The following is a 17873-nucleotide window of genomic DNA, read 5'->3' as shown; positions in this document are numbered from 1 at the left end:
AAGTAGTAGGCACAAGCTCTGAACTGCTCGCAGAAGGCTGAATGCCCAACACTGCAAGAGCAGCAGGCACAAGAGTAGCCTCCGTTGGAGGATGATCAACAAGACAGATGGGACACTTATAAAGACAGCCATGGTAGAAGCTCCTTAGCATCATCACAAACCTGCCAACTTACAGTGAGAGTGACACTTATGGTATGGAATACTCTGGTTGGCCAGCTTGGCTCAGCTTCCCCTCCTAGCCCACTGCTCCTGCATGGTTCAAAGCTACCCTCAACCTTGATCTCTATGAAAACCTGCAAACCACAGCATCTTACCTCTTTTGTTCTCACAGACCTGGATTCTATAATCTCTCAAACCAACAGTTTCTCTAAGGAGAAAAAAGTTTTTAGACTTCTATTCCAGTAAAACCAGGACACATAGTAAGCATGAAAACTGATTATACCTGATGTCTTTTATAGTCCCTTTCTCAAGATAAGAAAAGCAAATCCTCAGGCAACTAAACATTGGTGCTTTCCCCAGAAGCTCTTTTCATATATGAAAACCCCAAAAGTTTGAATGTCTTTTGTAGCTTGGCAACCAGATGTGCAGGCACTGTCAGAGAAATGCTGATGGTTTGTTTCATTAACCTGCGTATCCTCTTTAATGTAGAGGACACAGTTATGCTGTGTAGTATCTTTCACAGAGATATCAGGGTGCCTGCTTTTACAAGCAGGGCTCAGCAGGATGGGAACATTTCTATATCAGTAGCCAAAACAATAAAATATGCCTTAGACTTACTGCTTTCCAGCAGCAGTAATTCAAACAGACGTAAAAGTACTGTTGAGCAGGGTAAACACGAATAGAAAGGAATAATTGCTGGTTGACATGTTACAAGGATTTTTTTTTTTTAATTCAGATTCTTCCTTAAATTTGGTTTAAATGAGCAGTTTTTGAAAGCCACATATAAGTGGTGTATACACTAATCCCATTATTCATTAATAGGATTAATGAGAGTACCTCCTGTATAAGGCCTTGAGAATGTACCCTCTAGCTCTCAAACTTCCCTATTTTTGTGAATTGTCAATATAATCCACATGAGTGCAAGAACATCTTAACATAAAAATCATATATCTCTTCATGGGCCCAAATTTTGCTCTGCATTTATCATTACTAAGCATTGTTTCCATACCTAGAGGCATTCTGGCAAAAGAGTGAAAGTAACTAATATGTTATGCTCATGCTTTTGATAGTTACCAGTTCTTTTTAGGCAAGACAATTTGAGTGAAAGAATTAAAGTTCTCTTTAAAAAATGTAAATTCACGTATATGTAATTTCAAAAACAAATAGACAAATGAATGTATTAATAAAGTTCTAAGTGAGCAGGTCTTAGCTGAACTAGAATTGCTAGTGCTTTATTAAAAGTTCAGACCACTTTCTCAGCTTATGTCCTGGCTGCAGTTTTTTCCTGCTAAGCTGAGCAGACAGTGATCTGAAGGACAGACCCATGCACCTCAGTTTAGAGATACAAAGTCATCTTGCAGGCAAGTACTTTTTCAGAAATACAATTTGTGTTCCTAAAGAACTAAAGTTTTACAAAAGCAAGTTTTTCATTCTATTTGAACACAAAAATCTGCTAGAATTGCTTATGATAGCTCAAGAGCTATCAATTAAAAAGAAAGTCTCTAGTATTATCATATACTTCCCTTTTTGATATGTATTTGAAGCCCACTTCCCACTCTGGAACTTTTGAAGGCCAGGTTGGATAGGGCTTTGATCTATGATCTTCAGAGGCAAGGTGATTATGCCTCCCATTCTGTAACTGAAAGCAGTTTTCAAGCTGAAATGTAGCTGAATTGATGAGTTTGAGCTGGTGTATTTATTTCTTTTTTCCCCAGAATGAGTCTTGAGTCTTAACCACATCCATATGCTATGATCAGTGAACAAAAAAAAAACCAAAAAAAAAACCAGAGAAGGACAGAAAATGAAGCTCTTAGTTGATATGCTGACTAATAAGAAATTATAATGGCAGCATTATATATAGTGAGACAAAAAGCATAGTGCTTTTTACTCAGGAGCATTTTTTTTCTTTGTAAGAGATTATGGTTTTGAATCTGACATCCCAATCTACTGATCACTCATTACAACCTTAATTTGGCAAAGCTGAAACTCTTAATTATCATTAAAAATTCTGAAGAGGAGAAACTAAAGATGATTCAAGCCTCAAGATGATGAGATAACCAGTTTACCCCTATTTTGAAAAAACAGTTGATTGATTTTTTTCATTGTAAGAGCCGGTAGATCTTTAAAACTTCTGCTAAGTACTTGCTGGAGAAGGAATCCTCTGATTTATTTTCATCCATTTTTTAAATTATGCTGGAGGAAAGGTGTTTGTTTCAAATATTTGTCATACTTTTTTTCTTTTGTAAGCAGATTTTTTTTACTACACGGAATTTAGTAAATTCAGATTCATTTGTATGGTCATGTTATAATTGTATTAAAGCTGGAAATGGAAATTTAGACTATTTAAATATTTTTCTTCCCAAGATCTTCAGACTTTGCCATTTTTGGGTACTGAAATAGAGCTTGCTTTATATTGCTTAATGCTGGAGTTGCTGTTAATCTTTTTGATCAGGAGCACAATGCTATAAGCTCTTCTTTGTGAAAACTCATCAAATTCCTTGGGCTCTGGGTATACAAACACGTACAGTGTTTAGTCCTGGCCCTTTGTTCAGATTGGTGTTAGAAAGAGGGGTAGAAGCTATATGCCACAAAAGACTTTTCTTATGATTTGTTTTGTATTTTCTAGCTGTGACAAGGATATTTGTATGTTGTAGCTTTCTATTTCTGAAACAAAGACCAATGTAATCAGTGCTCTTCATTACAGTTATCCAGACAAAGAAGGTAGGAAAGTATGAGATGGAATTGAGAACGCTGTGTTTTAGTCCATAGTTTCTGGAATACAAGCTTAAAATATCATTAAGGGTAAGAGTCCCAGTCTGTTCTGTTTCTAGCCCTGTCCTGCAGCGTCCCGAGTTGTTTGTCTGGCTACAAGTTGAAAATATTTCTTAGAGAAGTCTCTTTTAAGAAGTATATATTGGTTAAAGATTAATCCCATTAAAATCAGAGGAAAAAACTCTATCTGCTTAGTGTAATATTCATCACAATATGGAAATTAAAGGCTAAAATTTGTTGTTGGCTGCTACTTTTTTAATTACTTGGTGTAAAAAATGAGTTATGCTCCTATGACCACAGATTCTTAGTTAAGAAAATGATTATTCAGTAGCTGCAAATTTTTGGAATTTACTACTAACTGGGAATTTAGAAAATATCAAGTTGACTGGTGTTTGAGCACCAAGCTTTGGGAAAAATTATGGTTGTATTAAAAAAAAAAAAAGCTCGGAACATTATATTAAGGCAAATGGTGAGGATATGAGACTACCTATGGGTGTCTTATTAGCAGATAAAACATGATGGTGAGACAAACATCACTGGCATATCAAATCCTCACCAATAAAAATGTTGATGCTTGTTTTTATGTTTATGAATATTCAAACTATTACCATGCAATGACAGGAAGTATCACCAGGTATGTGCAGTGATGCCTCATAATATCATTGCTACCCAAATTAAATTCACGTTATAGGAAACTCCTATTGCTTTCAGAGCAGAACAACTGCTGAAGAGCCTGCTGGCAGTGTCTTTTCCTATCTGTGATGACAACCCCTCTGGGCTCAGATAAAAAGAGGCAGAGAAAATGGTCATTTTGTCCATAAGAATATCTGAGCAGCAATGTCCACATAGCTTTTAAATCAGCTACGATCAGTAACTGAATATAGTTACATCCAGGCTGAGTGCTCTTTATAGATAGCACAAAGATTCATCATGTCCCAGACTGCTTTGGAAGGAGGGGCAAATGTCTGGTTGGTTTTTTTTTTATATATATGGAATTAATGTTCTCTGTGAAATAGTAGATTGTGATGAAAATCTACATTTTTTTTTCTATCATGGTAATATAAGTTTGAAATGTATCTTTCTTTTCTCTTACATCTTTCCCCAGATATTCTATACGGACATTGTTCCAGACAGGTTATCTAGTCAGCTCACCTGCTTTGCCTCTGAAGACATTACCTGTGTATAGTATTATTTTACATAGAAGAGATTCTTTTTTATTAGCGTATTTTCTAGATTTCCTCAAAAGAAGAAATTTTCAAAGATTTAAAATCTTTTTGTGAAGCATTATTTACTTCTTTTCACATCAGTATTCTAACTGCTCATCAAATGATTCTTCTCTGCAAAGTTATGTCATTACAGAAGACAGTCAAGCCATCTAAAAACTTACATTCCAAAGGACTTAAATTACTATTACAAAAGTTCCAATAGTAGGAAAAGGTTTATTTTCTTTTCCTTTTCTTTTTTATTTCTTTTTAATTTTGCAAAAATGCATTATTGATCTTTCCCTGAGCTTAACTCTTGATATATTAGCAAAATCTAAAATAACACTTCTATGAGGTGCACTTATAAAATGCACTTCTAGGAGAGTAAGTAGGTTTTGTACTAAGTGAAATATTTGCTATTCACTAATATGGCTGTTATTGCTAGCCAAATAAGTTGAAGGACAGAATATATATGTGTATATATATATTTTAAAGATATTTTCCTGATGTTGTGGACAATCATCCAGACAGAAAATCAGTATGAACTTATGAAAATGAACTTAGGGGATAAAAAATGGATTTATTTAATACAGATTTGTATTTTCAAAGAGAGGACAAGAACAAAACCACAACTTCATACAGAAGTTAGTGGAAGTTCTGACCTACTTAGACTTATGTAATTTTAACCATTGTATTTCTGTGTCAAACTATGTAATGTAATTTATTTTTTGATATGTTTGGTCTGCATATGAAATATCTGAGAGGATTTTTATTGAATATGTGAATCTAAACCAATTTTGTTTTATCAGCGCAATGCGTTAGTTTATGTCTCTTAGGACAGGATTTAAAAAGCAGTCATCTGCTTCTGTGAATGTCTGATAAAATAAACACAACTGATATGCCCTGCTCCAGAAGCATAAACTGGTAAAACAAAGACTAATTCGACGACACAGTCTGTAGAAATGAAATAGGAGCAGAAGTGTAAATGAAATATTGATAAAATTAGACAGGTGATGCATTCCTGACCTCTTCCATTCATAGTACTTTTTTCTGTAAGCAAACTTGCCAGAGTTAAATACATGTATTTTGTGACTTTGTAAAGGCTTGACATTTGTATTCCTTTTGTTCTGTCTCTCAGTAAATGTATTCAGGCTTCTATTACTGACTAAAGAAAAAAGGTACAATGAGGACAATAGAGTGACACACCACTATTTTGATACTAATCAAAATAATGGGGTGTTTGTGTCAGTTGTGGATTAACCCAAGCAGTTAGCTATTTATCCAACTCCAGAAAAGCAGGATATTGCTGTGTTGAGCAGTTACTCAGGAAGATAAACACAGTAACTCCTAACTTCCCTCCTTCTCCTCCTTTCCCCCAACTGTGTTGCTAAATAGGATGTAATTTGCTATGGTTATCCCTCTGATCATTTGGGGTCAGCTGTCCCAGCTGTGACCACTCCTAACTCCTCGTGAGTCTCCAGCTTAGTCAGTGGTGGGGCAGCATGAGGAACAGGCAGCCTTGCTGCTGTGCAAGAAGTGCTCAGAAGTAGCTCAAAATTTGGTGTGGTAACAGCACAGTTCTTGTCCCTAGTCCAAAACACAGCACTGTACAAACTGCTATGAGGATACTAGCTCTATCCCATCCAAACCCCATACAGTGTCTGAAATGAAGAAAAAAAGTAAACAGGCAGGGCTTAATGCAAGAAATAAAAGAGGTGGCTGCAATGAAGAATTCTAAACAAGATGAATTCTAAATGAAGAATTCTCAAGTTCCTGTTTAAACTAGCAAACAGATGTGACTTGACTATAAATTCTTTGGACAGTAATGCAAGTAATAAACTGGCCACTGGAACTGTGTGTCCTGGTGTTTTTTCAGTAGTTAGCATGGACAAATATGCAACCTTGACATTATTGAGGTCTGTGCTACCATGTTCCTGTAGCATATAAAAGAACTGCAGTCAGTCCTCCTTTTTCTAGATATGTATGTAAATGTCCCCTAAACTTGTACAAATTAAACAAGCAAATGCTTTTGCTTTCTGTGATGTACAGCACTTGACTAAAGTGATATTACACCTCTTTGCTTTGTAACTTAGATACCAGCACTATGGTGAGCTGAACATGAGTGCAGTTTGGATTTGTTTGCCTGTTAAGCTGAAGAGCAATTTCATGCCAAGCCTGAGGTTCTCCACAGCATATACATATGTTATTAACTGTGATTTTAGTATAGATCCTCAGGCTGTTATAATGAAAACTGTATCAGGTTTATTCTTTAATACAATGATTGCACTTGATCATTCAATATCAGAGAGAACCAGGCACCCCTGAGCAACTTTTGCCAAGCTCACGGCATCAGGACTGCCGTTCATAACTTTATTTGAAGGGAAAAATGTTCTGCATTTTAGGTTGACGATGCAGAAGTTGGAAGGAGAGAAAAGAAAGAATCAAATCCCTCTGACAATTGATAAATCCTATTTAATCCTTCCAATTTATTTTCCTGTCTTTCAAAAAGCTGCGTGAACACATTGTCAACATTTTGCGCTTTTTTTTCCTTTAACTTAATGCCAATAGTTATTTTGTTCTTTCTCTTGCTTTAAGGATTCCTCCCTTTTTCGGGGCTAGGTTCATGCAGTCATCATTCCCATGACCTGCTTTATATAATCCCTAATGTATTTTCATCTCCAAGATCCCACTCAATTTGAGTTTGTGCAGGGAATCTCACTTCCAATAATACAAGCTAAAGTTGTGTCTTTCATTCTTGCCACCCCCCCTCCAACATTTGTATGTTTTTGAATCTGGCCTTCTCGAAGGACATGAAACACCACAGGCAATCATCATCTTGTGGTAATGAAGTCATTTGTCAGTGAATTAAAATTCAGAAGTGAAGTTTTCAGTTTTCAGAAGTGAAGTTTTCATATGAAAAATTACCAAAAAGTTGAACAGGCCCTGTTATTTCAATGCTAAGTTCATTTATTTGATGCTACACTTTCAGCATTATGCAGATTTTCTGCATTAACAATCAAATCAAAAACCCAAGGATGAATGAAAAGCATGTTCTGATCTCTTAACCATGGAAAGCTAAAATAGCACTTGCCTACAAGCCAAAAGTCATTGACTAAATTTTCAGGTTATGGCCTCACAGTCTCAGGCAACTGGAAATGGAATAACTGCTGCTGTAACCATTTAAATGCATTCCCTGGGATCTAATTGCTTTTGCTTTAAATGATTATGCCTGTTCCTCATTTAACATGCCCAGTGCATCCATTTAGACTTACCTGATTCATTTTGTCCTCACTTTAGGATAGATTAAAATGCTGTTGCACTCTAAAACAGGAAGTTTGAACTAAGAATGTGTAATTTATTTGAAACTTGAGTAAATGCAATTTAGGTTAATGTCCAGCTGGTTTGAAATAGGTCTCTGAAGGCATAGACTGAGACTGATCTAGGCTACAAGTGTTCCCTCCTGCTACCATTGAGCATTCCCTGTATTTGTGTAAATGTACTGCACTTCAGAGTAGCAGTACATAGCAAATAGAGGGCAGCCCATTGACTGTGTATTCCACCCTAGACTGTGCTTGTTTGTACACTGATACATATCTTCCTGCTTTGGTTTATTTTCTTCACAAAAAATGTACTTGCCACGATTGAAGTGTGACAATAATCCCTTTTAAGGTGAAGCATGGGAAGGGAAAGAATAGCGCTCCACTTCTGCTATTGGATGGCAAAATAATGAATGTGAATTAATGCATTTTCACTTTTTGTGTGGACAGATCATAGGTTAAGGCAAAGCTAAAGTTAGTGTCTCCCGAGATGATTTTGTAAAGCAGCACAGCAGATTGTTATTTTGTACACCATTCTAACAAGACATTTTTTGGCTGCTGGGTTGTTGTATGGTATTATGTATTCACTAATGTATTAGTGAATTGTAGCCTACTGCTGTATTCTGGTGAATCAATATCTGCAGTCATACAAATCGGATTCTTGAGTGACTCTGGCTGTGAAAGATAATTTCTGGCATTTTAATCTTCCTTTTCTTAGTGCAGATGTCTAAAAATAAATGCTATGGTTGTATTTAATTTTGTGAAATCCAGTGTGCAACTTTTAATTTGACTGAGCTCTGCATCTCCAGCCAGCCACCTTCTCCCCCCAGCTTTTAAGGAGATAACTTCACCCTCTTGGGTCTATTTCAGTCCCTCTAATGGTGCTCTCCAGCTCTGTGTGGCTGAACTGCTTTGGCCTTTGCCATCCTCCTTTTGCTGATGGATAAATAGGTTGCTGCTTGCTCTAAGAAAAAGCTTGGGCTATGCAGTTCTGCAGTAAGTCTAGGAAACATTACCATCCAAAGGCTGCAGCTGAGGTACTCTTTGAAACTGAGAAGCCTTAACATCCATCTTGTCAGGACTGATTCAGCATTTTAAATTTCAACCTCACTGCTGTGTCAGCTTTTGGGTTTGGAATTTAGCCTTGAATCATACTTGGTACTGAATTTATATTTATAACTCAAGCAGAAGAATGAAGTAATTTTAAAAGAAAACTTAGGTCAGATTCCCTGGAAGGAATGGATTATGTTATTCAACCCTTCCCAAGCCTCCGGATTTTGATTATGACTAAGAATGCAATATGAGCAGCAGCTGACTTGCTGATCTTTGTCTTCACTTAAAAGGCAGAGCTCAGACATTCGTTTAGAGGACTGAAAATCTTTTTCCACTAAAGCCTGTATAGTTCTTCTGACATTCGCAGTTAATATGGATACTCTGCAGACCAGAAAATATTACTGAAGAAAGAATGTATCAAGGCTGATTCTGCTTTGAATGGCAGAAGTTTAACCATTGCTTCTAAAAGGAGGAAGACTACACTGAAAAAGATTTAAAATTCAAATCTCTTTAATGGCTGTGTACTGTATGATATGGATTTACTTTATTTTGAGTATATTTAAAAATCATGGTCTCTCATATTCTAGGACGTTGTCTTATTGTTAGTCTCTCCATAATTAGTTTCTATTTATAGAGCAGATCAAGAGAAATTGTTTGCAGATGTCAAAAAGGTGCATGTCTTCTCATGTGTTTTCTTGTTTTAACTTTATGCAAATGATTTATAATTAATGCTTTTTAAAAGGCCACAGGAGGTGTATAGCCTTTTCTTTTTTTCTTCTGTATGATTAATACCAGCCTTTTTTTTTTTTTTTTTTTTTTTGCTTTCAATCATAAGTGCTTAAAACTCTGCTAAAAAGGGGGAAGTGGGCTATATGTATTTAAATGTAGACATAAAGATTAAGAGAACTGCAATCCTCATTTTTTTTTTTAGTCACCTACTTCACTATAATGGATCTCTAACATGAAAGTTCTGTTCTACAAAGTGCACTTGTTTCCATTTTTCATATGAGAAAAACATTTAATTTCCAACTTAATTTCTCTATTTTTAAAATGCCATCTTTTATAAAGGCTCCTTCTGTGTCTCAAGAGGTTATGTAATTTATTGCTTTTGACTCAGTAAAGTTCTTACAGGCAGTTATGCTATTGAAACTTTGGTAAAATAACGTGGGATTTAAAAAAAAAAAGTGATAGGTATCCTTGCTATCAACCTAGTCACAAAGCTGTTTATTTAAACATATGTTCCTTTGAAATGCATTGTGTACGTTAGTGTTATTATATATTATGTATAAATTCAGCCTCAGTCAAAACTCCTTTGTAGCTGCAAATAAAAAGTAATTATTTCGTTTCAAAATTATGCTATTAATAAAATGGCAAATGCATAAAACAGTATTTAAGGCATATATATCATGTTAATATAGGAAAGAAAGACACCGTGAATGCTGAGACACTTAGTTTTAAAGTGTGAGACCTTTTACGGAGCAACAGTAGCCCCCCCCTTCTTAACCTTCAAATGACCTCACTTACTACACTGCTTTAAGATGAGATAATAAAGGAAGTATCCTTTCTTTATAGTATTCTGTAGAACAAAGGCTTTTAGAAGGGCTTTTTGCATTTGTGCTTTGCAAAATTACTCAAAAAATTAATTTCAGCCTTTATATTGTATCTCCCATCTTGGATTGTGAAGGGGGAAGGGCTTTCATAGGTTTTCTGTTCCTCTTAAGCACTTACATTGAGTATAAAGAGTAAAATCAAATAATTATTAACAGACAAAAATATTGTTTAAAGAATAAAAAGTCAACTGGCCAATGAAATCATGTGACATTCCATTTATACTGTTCTGACAGCTGTAAAAATCTAAACCAGTTTATAATATCATACAGATATCCAGGTACTTACCATTTTAAAAGCAGCATCAAGTGGAATTGGTGGCAAGTCCCCAAGGTGTCATCAATAACTGATTCAGATGATGAGCCTGTGTGGTATTTTGAGGTGCACAATCTGAAATGAGAGGAAATTTACTGACAGTTGTATGTTTTGTTGAAAGGATTGCTCAGGCATATATTGCAACAAAACCAAAGCCTTCTACAGAGTACAAGAGTGTTTTATTTTGAAAATGCCTTTCAGCTGGGTAACTGGGTAACTTAAACTGTGCTACACGGAAGAGTTTAGATTCCATTTCATGAAGCAGAATTCCAGGGCAATGAGTGAAAGACACAGATGGAGTAAGAGGAAGACAGATGGGTACCAAAAATTACAGCTGCCATTTTCAGTACCTGTGCATTAGCTTCCATAAACAAATTTATTTTCCTTTACTGAAAACGGGAAAATAAAATATTATGAATTCTAATCATTACAGGCACAAGACCACTCCATGATGAAAGCATGGATTTGTAGTGGTTAATAGCAGTGCTAGATGGGCTACAGCTGAGAGTAAAGTTTCCTATGGGCAAGTACCTCACCCCCAGTCCAATAATTTCCTTGCATTAGGGGAAAAAAAGGGAAAGATTCATTGGTTATTCTGTCATACTTGACAGCTGCAAACTTTAATTGTAGAGCAGGGGTGGGCTGTTGAAGTGATGCAGGGAGAGTGCAGGAGGCTGCTTTCCCTCCTGCAGCAGCTTTTAATTGCAAGACAGGAATGGAGGATTAGAAAATCAAAACAAATTTGCTAAATATATACCAGGAGTCCTTATCTGCTCTGTGGCATGAGCTGGTCTGTCACATAGTTGACCTTGACATAGTTTGATCATCCCTGTGGTTAAATAGGAAGCTCGGCTCTGAGCCAAATAATTTCTTAACACGTGTCACCCCACCAGTGAATGCCAGCTTGTTGCTGATACTGTTGAATTTTTATATGAACACCTGTCCATTAGAAATTGGATGGGGTCCCTCCAGACAAAATACATTTATTTCAGAATGTCTAGCAGTTAGTGAACTTTCAAAACTGTAGAATATAAATAGAAATCATCCTTGTATTCAAAATATTTGAAAAATGTAGAAATATAGGTCAAAATATATAATTGCTCTCAGTTGTGTTGCATTTATATTGGGAAATTCTTGCATAGAGGCACTGCATGAATAGTTACCATATTTTTGGTGCAGTATAGGCAAAAGTATGAAAAAGTCCAACTCGAACATCTTAGAATCAGCTTTCTGTAAGATTTTATCCCAATAACTTTTAAATTTTCCTATGAATAGTTGGAACTAAAAAGTCACAATTTTCTTAAATTTTTCAAAGTAATTTTCTAATTTTAAAATATTAACTTAGGGATTAGGCTCACTACTGTGGTAATAAAACATAAATATGGCTTTTGTCTTCATGTGAAAAAAGTTTGGTTAATCTATCAAATGCAATTTAGAACTTAACATGGCAAAACCTGAATTTTTTAACTTAGCTGATTGTAGATTGCCTTCCCTACATTACCTTATTCAAGGAGAGCAATGCTGAGCTGGCTATTGAGTTCTAGAGGATGAGTTACAGTCTTCAACTCTTAACAAGGTTCCATTCAAAACTTCTCATCTTGTCCTCCCACCTTTACACATCTCTGTTGGATTGGGATGTAGCCTATGAATCATGCAAATAGTGCAGAAGGAATGTGGTGAGACAAATAGGAAGGAAGATGATTTGGCTTGGTTACATCACTGAAGTGGAAGATTAATCACTGTTTGCTTTCTTCTGATTAGAAAACAGTGATTTGAATCAGGTTTCAGAAAAGTTCTCTTTACGCATATGCAAATATACTAGTTTTTTGGGGTTTTTTTAATTAAAATATTCTGAGTTGCAGAAACATCAATGCAGTTGTCTCTCTTTTGGTTTTTTGTTTGTTTGTTTTGGGGTTTTTTTGTTTGTTTGTTTGGGTTTTTTTTTTTGGTCTCTTTCTCCCCCTCCAGGACTTTTTACAAAATTCCATATGTTGGTAGTATTTCCACCTCAGGATCTTCTGTACCAAGTACAAATGGGAATCAATACCCAGTATATTCACTGCTTTTGGAGCATTTCTCAAGAGTTGAATATCCAGAAAGGTTCCCATGTAAGAAATTACTCTTGCCAAGGAATTGTTTCATTCCCTAGTTTTCATAGCCAGTCAATGATTTGCAAATGAGTTGAGCTTCATCATCTAAGCTGCAAGTTGAAACAAGTGTGTTCTGTTCTCAATGTATATGCAATATAAATGAAGTAATCTAATGGATTAGTTCATTTATGAAGATCAACAAAACATCAGATTCCATTCCCTATATGAAATTAGAATCTTTAGTTTAAGCTGTGGGTATTATTATTTCAGATAATGAAAAACTTTTCAATACTTCAGTGTGGTTTCACTTCAACTATGTAAATTACTCAAAATGGGAGAGTGGATTATGAGGACAATGGTATCACCCATATAACTGGTAAAACAATATGCCAGGAAGAGTTGGGGTGACCAAGACTTCAGAAGCTCCCCTCAATTTGTGTTCCCCAGTCCCAGGTGTTACGACACACAGTAAAAGCACACTGTGTATTTCAGCCATCCTGCCCACCAGAATCTTGGTAGCCAGCAGTCAGAAAGCCCTAATACTTTTTGCAAATAGAAAGCAATTACAGAATGCTAGGTATTGTAGTACAAAATAAATACTGTTTTTCATTCCACCACAGATGAATGGCCTGGAAAGAACAGTTGCTTTTCGTTTTGTATGTGTGTCCCTGCATGAAAATGCTGCTACTTAAAAAGACATTGTTCTGAATGTCTTTGATTAATTTCAAAGCTTGAATTACTGATTAGTGAAAACCTTGGGCTCTGCTTTGCTTTTTCACTGTTAAGTGGTATACTAAAAAGAAACTTCAAGCTCAGTGTAACTGGTGGTTGTGAATACCATTTCTGCTTGTGTGTTTGGGGGCTGTCAACTACTATGAGTTACTTTTTCCAAAATCTTTAAAATAATAAGAAGGCTCCAGGCAAGCACTTTTTCTCCTGACACCAATAGTTGTTACTGAAATTGCAACTTCTTCCTTGTGAGGGGGGGAAAAGGAATATAAAGGCTTGAGGTAGATTTCAACATTTTTCAAGTCATGCCTAAAGTCAGTTTAGATCACTTGGCAAGAGTCTGAGTAAATGTAGGGACAAATTGTGGGAAGTCACACCATGAAAAATAAATGTAGACAAACAGAAAAAATATAGCAAGGAATATGATGAAGAAAGGAATGAATTAAGGTATGAAGGAACTTAAAGACTCAAGAGGCAACAGTGATCATTAGATCATCCGAGAAATAAGATAGCAAAGAAACAGAGGAGCACATAGCAAGAAAACAGAAAGTGCAAATTTGAAAGGGCTGGGACTGAAAAAGAGAAAGGTTTTCAGATGGTAACACCTTTGTTTTCGTCCGACTGATTTCATGATTTCCCATGCTTCATGTATCATGTTGACTAGTAGGCTTCTTTCCTAAGCAAATCAGCTTCAGGAGAAATTGTGGTAAAATCAACAAAATCATATGTTTTTAAATGCCCAATGAGATGCAGAGGGTTTTAGTCCTATTTTTTACCTATGCGTTAAGAACATGGCAAATCAATTCCTGCTAGGTCTGAGCACTGTGGCTGTGAGATGCTGCTCACTTGCTGCCCTAGGAATTGATTCCAGTTTCTTCCATAGCACCCCAGAACAGTATATATGTGCTGTCAGTTCTTCTACCAATGAGTTTATGTTACAGCATGCATAATGAACTATGTATGTAAAATGTTTAGATGTGTGGATGAATTGCATCTTCTGTAAAGAAAAGAGATGCTTTCTGTATGTTGGAAGGTCTGTAATGTCCTTATTAACTTAGCTGTTATTTACACACTGGTAAATGGGACTTTTAAAATTATTATTTCAAAATAAGTAATCACATGGGAAAAATGCTGTGATTGATCAGGAAACTTTCAGTAGAGCATGTTATGTCAAGCTTGTTTAGGAGAGAGGGGAAAGTAAGGGCAGCATCCAAAATGATTTCTAGAACTTAAAGTCGTAGGGTTGGGAGTCTGAAGATATTTCTTAGAATATCTAGCTCTAATTGAGTATTATTAATACTCCATTGAGTATTAATAATTCCAGGTTGTAGAAACAGGAATGAAAAGATCTTGTTCTCTGTACATGGTTAGTAAAGGACCAGCTATGAACAAGATTATTTTAAAAATACCTAGTTCTGAATTTCTGATAATACTTTCTTTTAACACTTGGCAACCATTTTAGCAGTGTAATAGATTATGATGTCTTTCCTTAGACACTCTTTAAATTTGTATGAATAAAACTTCCTCAGACAGGTATAAATGCAATATGCTGGATACACGCACACAGAGGTGTTAAACAGACAAAATTGTGTAAGGCACCTGTTTATTTGTTCTGCAGAATTGCTATCAGGGTATATCCTCTTAGCAATAGGAGAGAGCTATTTTTCACAGAAATTCATGCTACCCTTGACTCTATCCAAAAGTGTCATATCATCCTGTGCCCTTGCATGGGGAAATTGGCATTCCAGTGCTTGACTGCCCTCAAATTTAGGAAAAAAAATACAACCTGAAGTTAATATAAACTGATCTAATAAAGACTATTATGCCTGTCTGTATGTGACAATTTAAGGACAATATATTTGACGATAAATATCCATTTCTTTTGTAATAACTGCTACATATTCTAATTAGGGCATCTGTATACTGCCTGAGATTAAATGGTTGGTTCTTTTGGTAGTAGCAGCAACAGCAGACTTATGACCTCTTTGTTAAATAGTTGTTCACTGCAAAGTTCATGCCACACTTTTTAAACTGAAGGTCTGCTCTGTTTAGATTAAATAATGACAAAGTTCCAGTCCTGCAGCCCACAATTGTTTGAGTTATTTTTTTCTTAATACAGAAGTCAGCAGAATTAATTATCACAGGCCAGGGACTCAGAAGTGGCTCCTTGTGTTTGTTGAGCACAGTAATTCCATGCCAGTTTGACTTCTAATTATGTGCCCTGACGTCTTGTTAAGTTTTTATCTATTTTATACTGCAGTGACAAAGGCCAAATGTATTTTAAACAGAGCCTTATCTTAATATTTTATGGTCTCATTAAAACTTTTGGCCAGTCTGGCCTACAATTTCACCTTTTTTAATGCATTTCCATTTTCTCTATATTGCCTAGACATTGTGAATTTAGAGGGGACTTTACTTCATTAAGTGCTTTGGTTACAGTAATTTTACACCTATTTCATCATTACTGGATAAGATTTGTATTGAGTATATAATTTAGCTTGCAGCATGCTCTGTGTTCAAGCAAAACATGAATTCTCTGCCACAGTACTTTTTTAAAGAAAAAAATACATTTAAACATAAGACAGGCAGGTAAAAATAACTTCTTGTCCTTTAGGAAAAGGTATTTTTTATGTTCTCTCAGCTGAAACAGTTCTCATTAGAATTATTCTTGAGCTGTCTGTCTTCCACTATGTTCTTATTCTCTCAAGCATCTGATCTCAAAGATCTTTCTGCTGCTTTGTGAAATTGAATCAAAGACTCCCAAAAGTCAAAATCATCGAGAGCTGTAAACAACCCTCCTTCTCCTATGAAGTACTAAGTAATAAGCCATTACAGTTTCATAGTGCAGGAAATAAAGCAAAGCTCTGTCTGTGTTTTACAAAAAAGAAATTTTTTGTCTTCATTTAAAAAAAAAAATTAGAAAAGTAATTATAACTATTTCAGGAATTTTTGAAGAGTTTAGCGTTTGCTGCCTATTTTTATACATCTCAAATGTATGAAAGAAACATCACTCTTTCTGTTTCTGTAGTACAAGAAATGAAATGCAGAACTTGTTTAACACAAGTCACAGCTCATTCCAATAATTTTAAAGGTGGAAACACAGTATTTTTATTTGTAATGAACTGAGAAGGTTCATTAACTTCAAAGCACTTCTTCAGTGACTTATCCCATATGAACAAGAGTTTATAACTACACTACAACATATGTGGCCATTATTCTCATACAAGTTTTCTGTTCATTTTACAGAATGACAAATTAAATAAAGAATGGTGCTATAATTAGCTTTACAGAAAAACTGATCATATTGATTCCTTTACTTCAGCATTCACAGAACTTTCTCTAAGGTATAAAGAAGATCATAGGTTGTGGCACCTTGAATGGTACTTGCTGATGGGCAGTCATAACTATTACAATGCACTCACATTGTTGCATCAGAATGTGAGAAACTGGTTCTAGCTGAGCATCAATCTATACTATCTCTCAGACAGTCCTTGCAGTTGCTCTTCCAACTCTGAGTTCTTCACCCATTCACTTCTCTTCTAGAATTCAAGTATATACAAACTAAAGAAAGCCTTGCATCACTCAGAACAACTAAGAACAATTACTCTGCTCTGATAAGACCTCGCCTGGAATACTGAGTCCATGTCCTTCAACACAGGAAAAACATGGACCTGATTAAGAGGGTACAGAGGAAGGCTACAGAAATGATCAGGGGCTGGAACACCTGTCCTATGAAGAGAGGCTGAGGGAGCTAGGCTTGTTCAGCCTGGAGATAAGAAAGTTCTGGGGAGAACTAATAGTGACCTTTGAGTACCTGAAGGGGGACTACAGGAAGGCTGGGGAGGGCCTGTTTGCAAGGGCTTGTAGTGACAGGATGAGGGGCAATGGTTTTAAATTAGACAAGTAGATTTAGATTGGATGTTAGGAAAAAATTCTTTACCATGAAGGTAGTGGAAAAATGGATCAGGTTGCCCAGGGAGGCACTTGAGGCCTCATCCCTGGAGATATTCAAGGTGAGGCTTGCAAGGCTCGGAGCAACCTGATCTGGGTGAGGATCTCCTTGCTTACTGTAGGGAGGTTGGACTAGATGACCTTTAGAGGTCCCTTTTAACCCAAATTATTCTATGATTTAAAATGTGCACAAATACAAAAAATTTATTCAGAGATGCTGTTTCTGGACTGATACCTTTAAGATATATTTCAGGAGCAGGAATTGGCTGGTGCTTCTGGGCTTCAGAAGCAGTTGTGTTTGTGTTGTATCTTTCCTGTAGTTTGTAGAAAAGTTTGGTCTTTGAGAGGACTTCCATTCAGGACATTATTTCTGCTTAGAATATCAGACCTCTTCTTTGGATATGTCTACGTATGATGAGAGTGTTGCTATTTTTTATTTTGTAGTCTTACAACTTTTTTCTTTAACTGAAGGCTTATCTGTTTATGCAGCCTTCTGTCTGTGCAACCTACATTGTACAGTGAGATCCTAAGCTTCAGTGCCAAGATACTCTATATTTTTTCAGTATAATTCATTGCATATGTATTACAATGATTAGAGGATAAAGTGATGCCTATTGCCTAATAATTTAGGTAATATTAATGTTCTCTTTATACCAGTTCTGATTTCACGTCTCTAC

The 17873-nt window shown here is 35.9% G+C and overlaps 1 protein-coding gene across 2 annotated transcripts in view; it reads right to left on the bottom strand.

Annotated features, from left to right (window-relative positions):
- Nucleotides 1-17873, bottom strand: part of B3GALT1 (beta-1,3-galactosyltransferase 1) — an 89506-nt gene that overhangs the window by 49576 nt on the left and 22057 nt on the right. For both annotated transcript variants that reach the window (XM_030454627.1, XM_030454626.1), the window contains one exon: nt 10400-10501. The gene's annotated coding sequence lies outside the window, so the exon portion shown is untranslated. The remainder of the gene's footprint in view (nt 1-10399; nt 10502-17873) is intronic.

This window comes from Calypte anna, chromosome 7 (assembly GCF_003957555.1).
Source record: "Calypte anna isolate BGI_N300 chromosome 7, bCalAnn1_v1.p, whole genome shotgun sequence".
In the NCBI taxonomy this organism is placed as follows: domain Eukaryota; kingdom Metazoa; phylum Chordata; class Aves; order Apodiformes; family Trochilidae; genus Calypte; species Calypte anna.
The sequence above is the reverse complement of the archived record's forward strand: the minus strand, read 5'-3'. Positions and strand labels throughout refer to the sequence as shown.